This window comes from Aedes albopictus, chromosome 1, assembly GCF_035046485.1.
Source record: "Aedes albopictus strain Foshan chromosome 1, AalbF5, whole genome shotgun sequence".
Classification (NCBI taxonomy): Eukaryota; Metazoa; Arthropoda; class Insecta; order Diptera; family Culicidae; genus Aedes; species Aedes albopictus.
This window is the reverse complement of record NC_085136.1, coordinates 326,574,237-326,591,572: the sequence shown is the minus strand read 5'-3', so window position 1 is coordinate 326,591,572 and position 17,336 is coordinate 326,574,237. Positions and strand designations below refer to the sequence as shown.

General features: G+C 44.3%; 1 protein-coding gene across 6 annotated transcripts in view; it reads right to left on the bottom strand.

Annotated features, from left to right (window-relative positions):
* The window catches only part of LOC109406392 (uncharacterized), a 400,264-nt gene that overhangs the window by 318,724 nt on the left and 64,204 nt on the right, over nt 1-17,336 (bottom strand). Inside the window, exon 1 of one of the 6 annotated variants that reach the window (XM_062847302.1) lies at nt 9,256-10,192. The exons of the other annotated variants lie outside the window; for them this stretch is intronic. The gene's annotated coding sequence lies outside the window, so the exon portion shown is untranslated. Of the gene's footprint in view, nt 1-9,255; nt 10,193-17,336 lie in introns of those variants that run through there. 6 annotated transcript variants of the gene reach the window in all.

Genomic DNA, 17,336 nt, shown 5'->3' with positions numbered 1-17,336 from the left:
ACTAGCGATACGGAGTTGTGGGTTCAAATCCCGCCAAAACTAGAGATATTTTTTGCAATTTCATGTTGCAACTTTGTGCTGTTATTCTTCTGTCCAGTTTAAAGATCGAAATCGCCCACTGTTCGCCGTTGTCGGAAACGGCAGCAGCAACAGACACCTGAGCGAGCGCATTTATTTTGAAAAAGTTTTCTTTCGTTTTTTTCCTCGCTGAACCTGAATCAACACCGTCGCCGCCGCGTATACCGCAAACACGAGAGCTCACACAGCTCAGAAATATAGCTGGGTGCCTTCCAGCAGTAGTTTGGAACCCGAAGATGATTCGCGCGGGGACTCTGTTCAAATGTGTTTCCCCCTCATCTCGGGATGGAGTAGAGACGCAGACGTAGAGTAGAGCATCACAAACAACCATACTAACTCGCGGCTCCTCGTTTGTGAAACTGTTGCTTGTGCTTACTACTAGGACTCGTGCTTGGTCTAGCTTCTAGTTAGAGGTAGGTATATAATGTTGTGATGAGTAATGTGTTCCAGCACGTTTTCATCTCTTAACTCTTTGTACTACTGATGAGGCTTTGCTCCTGTTGCTGGTTTGTGCGCTGACGGTGATTGTGGCACAGGGCTGACAGCGGGTAACATTGCGGCAACCACTTCGGACTTCTGTCAATTTAAATTTGAATCCAAAACCTTAGGTTTTATTCGAAACTGGGTGTCCCAGTAAACGTCCGGAAGTTCTGCCGGAATTCTTTCAGCGATTTCTCCAAGAATTCGGTCATCGACATCCCTCCAGGAATTCCCTCACGAATTCCTCCAGAAATTCTCTTAATAACTCCTCCAGAAATTCCCTCAAGACTTCCTCCAGAAATTCCGTGCGGAAGTCCCTCGGGGATTCCTCCAGGAATTCCCTCGGGGATTCCTGCATGGATGCCCTCGGGGATTCCTCCAGGAATTCCTTTGGAGATTCCTCCTGGAATTCCCTCGGGGATCCCTCTAGAAATTCCTCGGGGATTCCTCCAGGATTTCCCTCGGGGATTCCTCCAGGAATTCCTTTGAAGATTCCTCCAGGAATTCTCTCGGGGATCCCTCTAGAAATTCCTCGGGGATTTCTCCAGGAATTTCCTAGGGGATTCCTCCAGGAATTTCTTCGGAGATTGAGGAAATGTGAAGAAAACTTGGGAATTTCCTCAATAATCTCTTGTAGAATTTCTAAAGCAAACCTTGTAGATTTTTTTTAGAAAGCTTCTGAGAAAATTTTGAAGGGGTTCTAAATTCTCAATGTATATCATTTTATAAAAAAAATCCATTGATTATTTTAAGAATGTTCATGGAAAGTTTTCTAGATGAATGCTTTGAGAAATTTCTGGAGGAATCTTCATTAAAAATAAAGCTGAAGAAATTCGTAGATGACTTTGTGGATCAATTTAACAATCTATGCAAGATTTCTAGAAAGGAATTCTTGAAGTATCTTCTAAAAAATCCCATGCAATATTTTTGGAAGCTGTCCGCGAAGACTTTCTTACACAACGCTTTGTGGAACTTGTGGAGGAATCCCTTGTGGAATTTTTGGAAAAATTGGAAGTTGCTGTGGCAATTTCTGGTGAAATCCTTGGAAGAATTTTCCAAGTAACCCCAGTACAAATTTTTGAAGTAACTTTTGAACACATTTTCTGAAGAACTCTGGAATAATTTTTGAGGGGGTCTCAGAGATGTTTCAAAGTCGTGTCAGAGAGTATCAGGGGGTTCCAGGAGGCCTCGGGGGTGCTTCAAGGTATTATAGGGGGCGTTTCAAGGGTCTTCAGAGGTTTCAGGGAGATTCCAAGTGGGGGTACCTAAAGGTCTCAGGGGCGCTTCAGGGGGTCTTATGGGCATTTCAGATTTTCCACAGAGAAAGCGAGGGGGGGAGGGGAGTGCAGAGGGTTCCCATGGGCGTTTCAGGGGCTTTTAGGAGGTACCAGAAAATCTCAGAGGCGTCTCAACGGGATTTTAGTTGATTTCAATGTAATTTACAATCACCGACTTTGATACGTGTGTGTGACACTTACGGTATTCGGCAAACTTTCAGATCAAACAACAAGGTAGAATTCGTCCATACATTTTCCCAATGGAGTTGAATGGGGGTATCTGGAGGTCTTAGTGGAATTACAGGAAATCTCAGGGGGTACCGAGAGGTATCAGAAGTGTTTCAGGGAGTCTTAGAGGATACCTGGAAGTCCAAAGGGTGTTTCACGGGGTGGCACTCCAGGAGCGCATCAGGAGGTATAAGGGAGTTTCCGTGGGGCTCTAAGTGGTCTTAGAGGCGGACATCAAAAGATCCCAGGAGCGCTTCAGAGGGTATTAGGAGCTTTTCAAGGCGTCTTAGGGTATTTTACGGGAGTTCCAGCGACGATTCATGTTGTCCTAGGTAATACCTGGGGATCTGAGCGGGTTCAAGTGGTCTGAGAGGGTTCCTGGAGGTCTTAGGAGCGTTTGATTTCAATGGAGGTTCAGGGGGTATCAGGAGTTCTCTTGGGCGATTCAACTGTGTCTGTTCAAGGGGTCCCAGGAAGTTTCTCGGGGGTTCCAGGGGCGTTTCAGGGGGTCCCAGAGGCTTCCAAGGGGTCTCACGAGCATTTGACCTTGAGGGCTCAGGGATATTTCAAGGGGGTTGCAAGGGACACCAAAAGGTCTCAGAAACGCTTCAGGGGGTCTCACCCGCTTTTATGTAGTTCCAAAGGGTCTCTGGGATGCTTTATACAATTTCAACGCTCCAGATAATCTAATTCCTTTGAAATAACCACTGTTAACCTCTTGAAACGACACATAAACCTCCACAATCCCATAGAAAGGCCGTTGAAATCCTTGTGATCCATTTGTAATTCCCCTGAAACCCCTTGTTAAACCCATAAAGGGTTTCTGAAACCCTCCTGAAGCGATCCTGAAAATCCCTTGGAGCGCTTCTGAAATGCCACGAAACGCATCTAAAACCTCCATCACCCCATTTGAACATCTTCATAATCTCCATAATCCATAATTAGTTTGAAATCCCTTGGAACGCCTTTTACAGGTTCTAAAAACGCACCTGAAAACCCTTTGAAGCGTCCCTGAAATTCTCTCATAAATATTCCTTAAGCTCTCACAACGCCCTTCAAAAAATGCTGAAACCTCCCGTAACTCTCTAAAATGCCTTGAAACGCACCTGAAACCCCTAGAAACGTTTTTAAAGGTTCCTGAGTCCCTCCCCCTCTCTGAATTGCTTTTAATGCCTTTTGAAATAGGAACATTTTTGAAGCAATTCGTAAAGGAAATCCTGAAAAATCCCTAAAAAAAATCTATTTTTTTTTAAATTTTCTTGGGATATTTATGCAAATAACTTTTTTGTTTATGTCCATTGCACAAAATATTGACTTTTGAATAAACCATACATATTTTAAGAGACCAAATAATTCGATCGTAACAAGCTAGCGAGCAAGTGGTTTATTCGTTATTTAGCGAGAATTACCAATAAATGCCAAAAACGCTGAGCCCTTTATCGAAAACGCGAAAATTGAAATGGCCACAAAATCGAGGTATACCCATGGGCGTAGCCAGAGGGGGGCAGGGGGGGGGTGTTCAGGAACTTCTCCAAGAATTTCTCCTTCATGAATTCTTCCATGGACGTCTTGCGGATTATTTCAGGGCATGTTCCAAGAAATGCTTCAGGAATTCCTCACACGATTCCTTCAGGAATTTTTACAGATACTTCTGCAAGGATGCGAATTCCTCCAACAATTTTCCTTTGGTGATACAATCATCGATTTCACAGAGATATCTTCTAGAATACCTCTAGGAATTTTACGAGACAATCCTCCGGACATTTTCCCTGGGATATTTTCAGAGTTATTGTTCCAGTGTTTTTGTTTTAAGTTTCCTTCAGGAATTTTACCAGAAATCATTTTAGGTTTTTCTGCAGATATTCCTTCAGAGATTTATTCACTGATTCCTCCATATATTCTTTCAAGAATTCCGTTAGAGATTGCTCCAAAAATTCCATATGGAATTATTCGAAATATTTCTGTAGGAATTTCTTCCACAATTTTTTTTCAGAAAAGTTTACCAGAAATTACTTACTTGAAAATTGTACAAAAAAATCTTTGGGATTCCATTTAAGGATTCCTTTAATAATTCGTCCAGAAACTACTGCAGACATGGATTCCTTCAGATTTGATACCTAGAGTATTCCTTCAGAAATTCTTCGTTAAGAAAGCTCTCCTAGGCTTCCTTAGAAATTTCTCATGGTATTGCATCCGGGATTCCTCAAGGATTTCTTTCAGGAATTCCTCCAGGTGTTCCTTCAATAATTCCTCCAGAGATTGACTCGAGAATTCCTTCTGTATTTTTTCCCCTTTAGGGATTGTTTTAATAATTTCTTCAAGGATTCCCCTAGTAGTCTTCTTGGGATTTCTTCATGAATTCCTCCTGGAATTCTTACAAGAAGAACTCTACCAGGACATAATTCAGGACTTCCTCCAGGAACTGTTTCGGGATTCGCTTAGGAATTTCTCTTGGAATTGCTTCCGGAATACCTCCTGGGGTTTTTTCAGGAATTCCTCCAGAGATTACCTAAGGAACTGCTATAGGAATGCCTACAAAAGTTCCTTCGTGAATTCTTCTTAGAATTCCTTCAGGATTTCTTCAAGAATTCTATCTGTGATATCTTCAGTTCCTCCTTCTGGGAATTCTTCAGAAACTTCTTTTGGGATACCCTCATGAATTCTTCCTGGGATTCCTCCAATAATTCATTTAGGTGTTTCTCCAGAAATTCCTTCAAGATTTTCTATTGGGATTTCTCCAGGAATTCCACCAGGGTTTCCTCTTAAAATTCCTCAATAGTTCCCGTCAAGAATTTGTCCTGAAGTTTCTCCAGGATTTCCTCCAGAAATTCCTCCAAAAATTGCTTCGGGAATTCCTCCAGGCATTTTTCAAGGAATTCCTCCAGAAATTTCTCAAAAGATTCCTTCATTCATTGAAAGATTAATTCAGAAACTTCTCCAGGGATTTCTCCCGGAATTTCTCTAGGGAATCTTTCAGGGATTCCTCCAGGAAATCATCCAGGCATTCCACCAGGAATTTCTTTAGGGATTTGCATGAATTCCTCCAGGCGTGCTTTCAAAAACTCCTCAACGATTCTCCCGTGAATTCCTCCTGGGTTTCCTCCAAGGAATCTCTCAGAAATTCCTCCTAGAATTTCTTCAGGGATTCATCCAGAAATTCCTCCGAGGGTTCCTCAAGGAATTCTTTCAGAAATGACTCCAAGGATTTCTCCAAAAATTCATCCAGAAAATCCTCCCAAAGTTCCTCTAGAGATGCCTTAAAGAATTCTTACAGGGATTGATGCAGGAAATTCTACAGGTTGTATTCCAAAAATTCCTTGAGGGATTCCTCCAAGAATTCCTCCAGGGATATCTCCACTGTCTTCTCCTGAAATTCCTCCAGGCATTCCTTCAGGAATTCCTCCAGTTATTCATCCAGGAATTTGTCGTGGGACTCATCCAGGAATTCCTCCTGGGATTTTTCCAAGCATTTTCCCACGGATTGCTCCGGGAACTTTGCCACGGATTGCTACAGGAATTCCTCTAGTGATTTTTTTTTAGAAATTCCTCAAGGGAACTATTCAAATAATTTATTTTGGAGTTCCTGCAGAAATTTTAGTAATCTTTCCACCATCTTTTCCAGGGATGCACCCATTAATTTCTCCAGGAAGTCTTCCAGATATTGGTATTCGAATTCTTAAAGATAATTGTAGAGGAATACACACAGGAACTAGGAATAATCTCCAAAGAAAATTCTAGGATTTCCTCCACGGATTTGTTCAGGAATCCATGCATGAATTTCTTCGAGAATACAGCTCCTGCAGAGAAAATCCTGCTGAAGTTCGTCTTGTGATTCTTACAGAAATATATCCAGATATTCTTTTTTTTTCTCCAAGAAACCTTTTGAAAGTTATGCATTGTTTTTTCAGGAACTCTTTCAAAGATTCCTGTAGGAGTTTTTTTTAGGAATGTTTTGAAGGTGTTCCTTTAGAAAACCCTTCCATAAATTTACCCGGATATGCCTCAAACTTGGCCGCAAGGGTTTCCTACAAGTATTGTTTCAGGGCTTATCCTAGGATTTCTTCAGGAGTTTTATCAGAGATCTCCTTCCGAATTTTGTGAGGGGATTCCTCTGGAAATTTTTCTTGGAATTTCTTTAAGAAGTTCCCTAAAAATTTTCAGCGCTTTCAGACATTTCTCCATGGCATCCTTGAGGAATTCACCTTGGGAAGACTCTTTTTTAATGCTCCCAGGGTTTCCTCCCGGAATTTTTGTAAGAAATTCACCATGAATTTCTTATGGAATTCCTTCCTTACTTCGAGACATTTCTTTTTGAATACATTCCAGCGATTTTGTCCAGGAGTTTCAGGCTTTTTCCTAGAACTCCAGTTCCCCAGGGATTCTTACTGGGATACCTCGAGGGTTTCCTCTAGTGATAGTTTCTATGCTTTCACGAGAATACATTCAAGAGTTCTTCCAAAGATCCTTCCGGAAATTCATCAATTGACATGAGTAAAAAAAAACTGTCTTCAGGGAAATTCCGGCAAGGACGTCCCAGCCAACCACATATCGTAAATCATTATGTGAAAAAAATCGTATATTTTCATATATTGAATCAGAATTGTATAATAATATGTATATTTGTTGACAATGATTGCATAAAATCGCATTTTATGCCAAATGAAATTACAATTTCGATTTCGTTTAATATAGTCGTCTCCGATCATAAACGGTGCTAGATACTATCGGTAGGATCGCACAGAATCGGATAGAATCGAAAAGAATCATACGTCCTGAGTGTTTAGCTTCAAGTTCGGTAGCATCGTTTATGTGATTTCTTTGAGTCGTGAAAAATGTCGCTTTACATCGTATATAAATCTGCTAAATCAAACTGTCTTCCCAGAGGTATGATCAAAATAAGTGCAATCGTATACAACGATAATAATATTGTACATTGTATATTGTATATTGATCGTTTGTGTCATACTTGCGTCGTATACGAAGTGAACGAATTCGTAGAAATCGCATATATGATTGTTACTGCACTTTTAATAGTCGAATTTCATTTTCGGAAATCGTAAATGGGTTTATTTTCCTATTTGTATGATGGAGGAGAGGAAAACTTTTTATTCATCACAAATTTGTTTTTTTTTTGTTGTTGACACATGCCAACTATGGTAGCAATAATTTCAACCAAACATGTACTATTTACAAACAGCAGCTCACTTATAATAAGTGGTGTATAGATTCCAACAGCGATGTGAATTTCGAGCCTCTTGCATGGCATCACTTTTATTGCCACTCAATGCAAAACAACAACGCTCCCGCCACAAATCCCGCACCGTATCATGCTATTTTTTATTGGTTTCATTCCATTCACTTTTAACTCTCTACTTCCAACTTGGCAATATGTATAGCCAATAGATAAACGCGCAGTTTTCAATCAAAGGAGCTAAGTTCGATTCCCATCGAACACCAATTTTTTTTATTTGAAAATCTTGAGTCGTATATCGGTACACTCAATCGTAATAAGATCATGCAAATCGTATATTTAGGCGGAGAAAATCGGCGAAATCGTAGATTTTTTTTCGAGAAATCGTTAATCATGTTGGATGGAATCGCAGTAATAGTATATATGTTTTGATATGACCTCCACTTTAGTATGTATATGCCTGTTTCGTGCATTGAATACGATTTCTTTGGTTCTATATATGTGTGACTATTTCAGTTGCAATTTCGATATAGAAACTAAATTGCTGGCTGGGGTACTCGGAACAATAAAACTGCAGATTTATTTTAGAGGAATAGTAATATTATTATTATTATTTCTTTATTATAGAGATTTTCAGCCCTAGGCTGGTTCATCTCTTCCTTAGCAATAGTAATAGAGATCCAAGACATTGATTAATTACTGAAAGTACTCCAGTTAGTCATGGAAAACATTATGTATAATTTAAAAAAAATCTTCCGTCGGGTTTTCATTATGTTCTGCTGGAGAAACTGTTGAAGGAAATCACGTAGAAAATTCTGAGTTATTTCAAAAAACAGTTAATAATTACCAAAAGAGTTAAGCTATGATTTCTTACGAAAGTTTCTTAGATTTTAGCAAACAAATTTGAACTTAAAATAAAAAATGCACGAGTAAAGAAAAATCCTTAATCTTCCAGAAGTTGGTCACCTCTACCAGCACCACGCTGCTTTATCTTGAACAAGCGAACATTTTTCAACGTATTGTACGAAATAAAACAGCGTGACTGCTGAAGGGTTAATTAATGCTTTTAGAATATAATGCAATTAAATTCTGTTTTTTCGTATTGCATTTAGTTACAAAAGAGCTAGTAGGTATATGTAAGTATGTTAAGGGTGCTCGCCCCCCTCTGTCTGAAAAGCTGACTGCGCCCTTGGGTATACCTGTACTGTTATTATTTTTAATAATGTGGAACGAGCTCACCGATCAATGTCCATCCATTTCAGTGATTAATTTCTCCTAAACAACTCGTACAAATCAGAATCTTGTAACTGACTGGCTTCGCTAAAGCGAATTCACTCAAAAGGTGCCTTTAGAAATTCTTGCAGAGAATTTATTGGTAAATCCTAATTTATGATTTAGTATGAATTTTACTTTCCATATGGTTTTTCTGTGGAGGATGTTTTGCAATCAAAGTCACTGATGTTTACAATTCAAACTTTGTCAGCCCTGTCTGATGAGATGGAGCAACAAGATATTAGCACTAGCTTTTGTGGACTTTCATTCTCTACAGTCAGCCCATCATTACCCGGGTCTGTGTCTTTGCCGAGTCTTACCCCGGGTCGCCGTCGTCATCGTATCGCTGTGGTGACACACCGGAATAGGATTTCGAGTACTCAGCACCAGCAGTAGCACATCGGTCGGTCCTAACGCAACATGATCCAAAGACCTGAGCCCACAATATCACACAACACCGACCAATCGCCCGACCGACCGACCGACCGGTCAGGAGTCGGAGGTGGAACTCGCACCCCTCTTACCTGTACGTTTCTTCCTTCCTTCCTTCCTTCTATGTACATTAAAGTTAAATTAACCACACCACCAGAGAGTGAGGCCTCAGGTTTGCTTTCCTTATTTACACACGCACACCAAACTCCCCCCGTGGTGAATCCCACCACTCACATATATTCTCGCACCAGAAATAGAATGCAGGACATGTTTTATTCAAATTGAGCATATTTTCACCTCTTTGTTTGCACTGCATTTGTACAGGTGTGCACCGAAAAACCAGAATGTAAGCACTGTCTGCTTCCTCCGCTGCTGTTGCTGCTTCTGCTGGAACTGGTGGACGAAGACGTGTTGCGTTGTCGCCGTCGTCGTCGTCGTCGCTGCCGCTGTCGCCGATGACTGTGTTACCAAGAAGGAAAGCGCTGGCCACAGCAAAAATTCTGCAAACTACGAAGGTGAATCTTCTCTGTACAGCACCACGGTGGTGTGGTGCACTCGTCGTCGTCGTGGTATCACACAGAACTCCGCTAACTGACTGCCTTATTCGTCAATCCGGTTGCAGTCGGATGAGAATTTCACTAACTGTTGCCCACCACAACTTGAACACACTTTTCTCCCCCCGTTGAACACTTGGCGACGACCCGCGCGGGTCGTCGTAACTTATGGAGATCTCCAACCGGCCGCGCAGAACGAAACCCAGAAGCCCAGTCACCCCCCAGCAAATTTCAAACACCCAGAAAAGCAGCGTCGTTGGCTTTTGCACAGCAACCGATATTCCTCGTGAAAGGGACTAAAACAACACAGATCATACACAAATATCACACACAAAAAGAAACCCAACCGGGGAGCTTCGAGCGCGCGAGAACTTTCCGGCCTGCCTACCACACTAATGAAGCGGTTCAGCTCAACTGTTGCTTACGTTCTGGGGTAGTACCTACTACGGGTCGGTCCGTCGGTCGGTCGGTCGGTCAGTCGAGACGAGACTCACTACGCGCGGCGACCTTTCCGTCCGGTACGGGAGAGCGCCGAACTCCGCGCGATGTGCTCGGCTCGCTCGCGCAAACACACACCTACACAATACGTAGCCGAATCCGTTGCGTTGTTGAAGGTGGTGCGGGGGTGGTGACGGCGGGCGAGGCGATGTTGATGATACGCGCTCCAACCATGCGAACCGACCGAGCTGCTGCTGTTAGAAGAGCGATGTGAGTGCTGATACGGTCTGGCCTCCTTGAAAAAAAGTGGTGTGTTTGGATATTGGTTGGTATGGGCAGCAGCAGCAGCAGCAGCGGGGTTCTCCTCAATACATAGCGGCTCTCCCGTTGGGTTCGATTCTCTGGGCAACAGAGTTTCTCAATTTCCTGCAGTTACTGGATTTCCTGCAGGCGCAGGGATTTCATGAAGCTGTTCTTGAAGGTCGTTAAGACCCAAGGTGTCTCACAATTTTAATCTTCATAAATTTTTTTATCAATAGTCATGTTCACAGATTAAACACGAATTCACGAAGAACTGGAAGTTTATGGTGTAGATTCAATTCTACAATATGGGTCCTCAAAACCTAATTTTTTTTCTAGCTCAATTTTAGCACAACTTGTACAAGTTCACCTGTATGGTCATACGTAGCACCTTTTTCCAACACAGCCTCCCTTATGGTTACACCTGGAGATCACCACAGCAGACGGAATCTCAAACCGACCACGTTCTGATTGATGGACGGCACTTCTCCGACATTATCGACGTCAAGACCTATCGTGGCGCCAATATCGACTCCGACCACTATCTGGTGATGGTCAAACTGCGCCCAAAACTCTCCGTCATCAACAATGTACGGTACCGGCGACCGCCACGGCACAACCTAGAGCGACTTGAACAACCGGATGTCGCCTCAGCATACGCGCAGAATTTCCAGGCCGCATTGCCGGGCGAGGGCGAGCTCGATGAGGCCCCTCTAGAGGACTGCTGGAGTACAGTGACAGCAGCCATCAACGACCATCGGGTACGTGGAACGGAATCGACGGAACGAATACTTCGACGAAGAGTGCAGAACGGTTTTGGAGGAGGAGAACGCAGTGAGGGTTGTAATGCTGCAGCAAGGGACTCGACAGAATGTGGAACGTTACAAACAGAAGCGCGAACAGCAGACCCGCCTCTTGCGGGAGAAAAAGTGCCGCCGTGAAGTGGCGGAGTGTGAAGAAATGGAACTGCTGTGCCGTTCTCAAGAAACACGGAAGTTCTATCAGAAGCTCAACGCCTCCAGCAACGGCTTCGTACCGCGTGCCGAAATATGCAGGGACAAAGACGGAGGCCTCTTGACGGACGGACGTGAGGTGATCAAAAGGTGGAAGCAGCACTTTGATCAGCACCTGAATGGCATGGAGAACGTAGACACTTGAGACCACGGCAATGGAGAAAACGACGACACCAGTGCAGCGGAGGACGGAAATGAACCAACTCCCACGCTGAGGGAAGTTAAGGATGCTATTCACCAGCTCAAAACCAACAAAGCAGCTGATAAGGATGATATCGTAGCTGAACTCATCAAGATGGGCCCAGAAAAGTTGGCCACTTGTCTGCATCGGCTGATAGTCAGGATCTGGGAAATTGAACAGCTACCGGAGTAGTGGAAGGAAGGGGTTATCTGCCCCATTCACAAGAAAGGCGACAATTTGGAAAGTGAGAACTTCAGAACGATCACTATTTTGAATGGTGCCTACAAAGTGCTACCCCAGATCATCTTCCGTCACCTAAAAAGAATGAGTTTGTGGGAAGTTATCAAGCCGGCTTCATCGACGGCCGGTCGACAACTCACCAGATCTTCACCGTACGGCAAATCCTCCAGAAATGCCGTGAATACCAGGTCCCAACGCATCACCTGTTCATCGACTTCAAAGCGGCATACGACAGTATCGACCGCGCAGAGCTATGGCGAATCATGGACGAAAACGGCTTTCCTGGGAAGCTGACTAGACTGATTAAAGCAACGATGGATGGCGGGAGAACTATCTAGTTCATTCGAATCTCGCCGTGGACTGCGACAAGGTGACGGACTCTCATGCCTACTCTTCAACATCGCTCTGGAAGGTGTGATGCGACGGGCAGGGCTCAACAGCCGAGGAACGATTTTCACAAAATCCGGTCAATTTGTGTGCAAATTTGTGTGTCGTCCGCAAAGACATGGACATTATTGCCAGAACGACCTGGCGAGCATTGCGCGCGACCGAGGATGGACAGTGGCAGCCATAAACCGAGTATTGTGGCGTACTATTGTTGATTTTGTCTTGTCCTAATGATGTTGAACATCATTATCGCTACTAGCCCTGTGCTTCAGTGACTGTTGTTTTTATCGCTCAAAACTTGCTTTTGTTTTAAATCGTTTTTTAATCGAGTTTAAATATACGTCTGTATTGAACTGCATGTCTAAAGTGTTAAACCGTATCATCAGTATAAACACTCGTTCCCAGTGCTGGTGCCCATCAAGAAATCTATTCATTTTGTGACGGCAGCTGCGCGGTGATAAAGATCTGATTGATCACCATATTTTCATTCGTGCTATACTGCAGTTCGTTGTGGATTCCATCCGTTATTCGTGCCATACTGCGTTTCGTTGCGTACTCCATCTCCGCTATACTGCGTTTCACCGTGAATCGCTTCTAACGCGATAAGAGTAACTCCACCGGTGTTCTATATCAATATCGAGTTCGACGAAAAGGTGTAATTATGGCGAAACTACTTTGCGGAGAGTGTAAACAAGAGATTAACGATCTCGAACCAATTCGTTGTGGTTTCTGCGAGGCCTCGTTCCACATCAATCAACAGTGCTGTGGATTAAATTGTCGCACCATGAAAGACGCGTTTTCATCAGGGAAGGCAATGTTTATTAGTCCCTTCTGCAGAAGTAAGCTAAACGGTCGTTCCATTGAAGCCTATATTGCTGACAACTGCAACCGCCAACAAGATGCAATGCCACCGCTTGAGGATGTACAGGAGCTGTTCACAGTGGTCGAAAAACTTAGCCAGAAAATTGACAACCTTACTGGTCAGTCGACCCAACCATCCCAATCTCTTGGTATTTCCTCGCCGTCAGCATGGCCTAGACTAGGTGTTAAACGCCGTCGAGAAGACCGAAGACCGGACGTGTCGGTCCCCGCTGTAAGCGGTACGAAGACGATCGATCTAAGCGAGATCCAACTGTCTGTACTGTCTATCACGAAAGCCCCGCTACCGGAGCAGTTTTGGTTGTATATGACTGGATTGAATCCGCTAATTACCGATACCGACCTGCAAAAAATAGTTTCGCGATGCCTGACTATTTCTGATGGTGCTGAGGTTGCGCGCCTTGTTCCCAAAGGGAAAGAGGTGTCAACTTTGACATTTGTATCCTACAAAATCGGATTAGATCCTGCTCTGAAGGAATTAGCTCTGGAGCCTTCATCCTGGCCTGTTGGAATACGTTTAAGAGAGTTCATTGAATACTCAAAAAACTGAATCAAAACTCAAACACCACTCAACGATCCATTGACCATTTCCCACAACTTTCCTGTTTAAAAGATGAGCTAGGCTCATTGAATCACCGATACCAGCCAATTTCAACACCAGGATGCACGCCTGCAAGCCTCATGGGAGCCCCTAATCCCCTCGTCACAGTCGAGGCCTTCCTGCCAGCGACCCGCATGGGACCGGGATGGTCCTGTGTACGAGTGTGGAGAGGGGGTCTTCCAAGCTCCGTTTACAGGCGAGTACACTTGTAATCCCAGCAACTGTCTCTCTGTGCCCGTTGTTCCATATTCCAGAATTTTAAACACGCCATCGAATACCACGGTTACCAATCCGGTGTTTAATGATACCTTGCTGATTTATTATCAGAACGCTGGAGGAATGAACTGCGACGTTACCAAATACTACCTACTGGAGCCCCAGAAACAGCCGCAAACTAACAGGTGGTGGTGTCCTCATAGCTGTGAAGAAGACACGCAGGGTCACCAATATCCAAAACGACCTATGGGGAAGCATCGAGCAAGTGTGGGTTCGTATCCAGCTGTTAAACCGCTCTATCTTCCTTTGCGGAATCTACTTCCCGCCAGATCGTATACGTGATGAATCATTGATCGATACGCATACCCTGTCTATTATGTCAGTTGTCGAAACTGCCTCAGCTACGGATGAAATCATCGTCATTGGGGACTTCAACCTACCAGGAATTTCATGGCGGTCGTCCTGCAATTGGTTTCTTTATCCCGACGTCGAACACTCCTCTAAACACAACGGTGCTTCCAAACTCCTCGATCGTTACAGTACCGCTACGCTAAGACAGATTAATCAAGTGACTAATGAAAACAATCGCTGTTTGGATTTGTGTTTCATTAGCGCTCAAGACGAAGCTCCAGTTATTATCGAGGCTCCGTCACCAATCCAATTGGAAATCATTGGAGATTTACCATGACTCCGTCGATGCCATGGCATCGAAAGGCACATTGTCAAAGGCACCCTCGATATCTAAGAAAACACCCAAACAAGATTTCTTTTGAGCGAATGCTTTCTCGATATCGTAAACAACCTTGTGTAAAAGAGTCACAGTGGACTTACCAGGCATGTTGGTTCACATGAAGAGGCACGTTGGCCAGATGAACATCACGGATATGATGATCCACAATGCGTTCTAAGCATTTCAGAAGAAAAGAGGTTAAACTGATAGGTCTGAAACTCTTTGCTTCTTCATACGAGGCACGACCCACTTTCGGAATAAACTTCACAGTAATATCCCGCCAGGATTTGGGAATATACGCTGTAGCAACACTGCAAACAAGTATTTTTTTTTTCAAAACATGTTTGAAATGATCAAATTCCTTCTGAAGCAAAATTGGATAAATCCCATCTGCCCCAGGAGATTTGAAAGGAGCAAAGCTATTAAGTGCCCACTCAATCGATTCTATAGTTACAATATTCCGAGCCGAAGCCATGGAATTGTAACTACAAGAAAGACATCAGGTTCATCCGAAGATGTAATATCCACGCATCCAGGGAAGTGTGTGCTGAATAAGCATTCCAGAGCTTCCTCATCAGAGGAAGTCAGATCGCCATTTGGCAAACGAAGTTCGTTCACTCGGAAATCCTTAGATTTCGCAAGAATTTTATTTAACCGACTGACTTCACTCAAACCGGAAACATTTGTACAAAGGTTTTTCCAGCCGGATCGTTCAGTAGACGGGAGAGCTTTCCTGTAGGCATTGCGAGCCGACCTGAAAGCCTCCGATCAGCCGAACGTCGTCTGTTCCAACTCTTTCTACATTGTTTCCTGAGTTTCGCCAGATCAGAGTTCCACCAAGGGGTTCCTCTTGTGATCTTCTCAGACCGTAGAGGGCATGCTTCTTCAAAAGCTTCCATGATGAAGGTCGTTGTAGTATCAACGGCATCATCTAAATCACTTGGAGTGTCAATTGATGGTGAGTATCCATGAAATTTGGCCGCAACCAAATCAGTTAAAAGGTCCCAGTTTGTTGACCGGGGATTCCTGAAACGCAATGTTTGCGAAGTAACATTTGAATGTTCAAAAAAGATGTAACGATGGTCAAATAAAGATTCTTCATCTGACACATGCCAATTGGTCAGCTCGTGACTAATTCTACTAGAGCAAAGCGTTATGTCTAACACTTCCTCTCTAGCACATACCATGATGGTTGGGCGGTTGCCTATGTTAAGTAATGCAAGGTCTGTACCAGGTCCGTGCACAGAAGTGGTGCCAAGGGAGGGGTTTTCCCCAATTTCGGTAAAAGGCGGAGGGACGCCTAGTGTATGGAGCGTCGATAATGGGAGGGGTTTAACACCCAAAACCCCCCTCTTGTGTACGGGCTTGGTCTGTATTACTTAAGTACTCCATCAAACTGGAGCCTCTCAAGTTAATGTCTGAGCTGCCCCAGATGATATGGTGAGCATTAGCATCACTGCCAACAATTAGCGGAAGGCCTTTTGAAGTACAGTATGCGATGACGTGTTTGAAAGCATCCGTAGAAGATCCCGTGCTACTCGTGGGATAAAATATGAAGTCAAATTAAAAAAAAAAAAAAACAAACAAAATCAAATAGGCTAACTCCTTTGCAAGAAGTGGGTTGGATAGGTCTCCGTTTAAGAGAAGTGTGGAGTCAGGAGCAGGAAACTGCGCACACAGCTCCAGCGTGGGAGCTCCGATTTATCCTGGTGAGATATTGGACGGACCGTGGTTGATGAAAGCGAGCAACCAACAAAGAGATGGGCTATCCGCGATCGAGGTGGCTGAGGCGCAGCTTGGCAAGATCATCGACTTTGCGTCCACGAAGTCCAGCATGAATAAGGACCTGAAATCGGCCCTGTTTCGACTTTGTAAGTTGATGGCGGACGATGCCAAGCAGGATCTCATGAGACTCGCACAGAACCGGCGAAAGTAAAGGCTACGAGGTCTACCCTGACCGGGGCCATCGCTGTCACAGGAAGTCTAAAAGGCGTGGCTCATGCGAGTGCTTGTGACTCGCAGAACCGGGTGAGGCAGCCGTCAGGCGAGAAGCTGTCTGGTGGTGCCCGCGAGGCTAGGAAAATACTAACCCCGAAGGTCGGCAGTAATACCGGCAAGTCGGACCCCAGCCAGGCGACTCGGAAAGCTGAAAGGGGTGGCCCGGCCCGTCCCGGATCGAAGGGAACAGGGGGTTGCGACCGTTGTTAGGCCTTCAGCAACCACAGTGTAGGGCGAACTGAGGGGAGGACCCCCTTGGACGAAAGTCGAGCGGAAGAAAAAGAAAAAAACCGCAGGATGAGGAGAGCAGAGACGCCAAACTAAGAAGGCGCAAAAAAGTAGGTGCCAAGCGCGAGAAAGGCGACGCGCTCGTCATCAAAACCGAACAGTCTAAGTACATGCACGTCTTGAAGGCGATGCGAAGCGCTGCCAAGCTCGTGAATCTTGGAGCTGACGTGTTCGGTCGTATCAGACGTACTCGTACGGGTGAAATGATCCTAGATCTCAAACGCATCAAGAAACGCAAGGGCGCCGCCTTCAAAAGTCTGGTGGTAGAGGTCCTTGGCGAAGGGGTCGAGATGAGGGCTCTTACAGCAAAGGCGACTCTGAAGGTAAAGATTCTAGACAAGGTCGTTGAACCGGAAAGCTCGTCACGGCACTGCGGCAACAGTGCTAGGTGAAGGTGGCCACTGCAGCCGTTCGACTACGAAAGCGGCCGGCAAGGACACGGGTAGCTTTGGTTCAGCTATCTGTTGCGGACGTAAATAAGTCCGTTAAAGTAGGGAAGATCAAAGTGGGCTGACCAGTATGTCATCTGACTCTTCATGAGCAACCGGAGGTT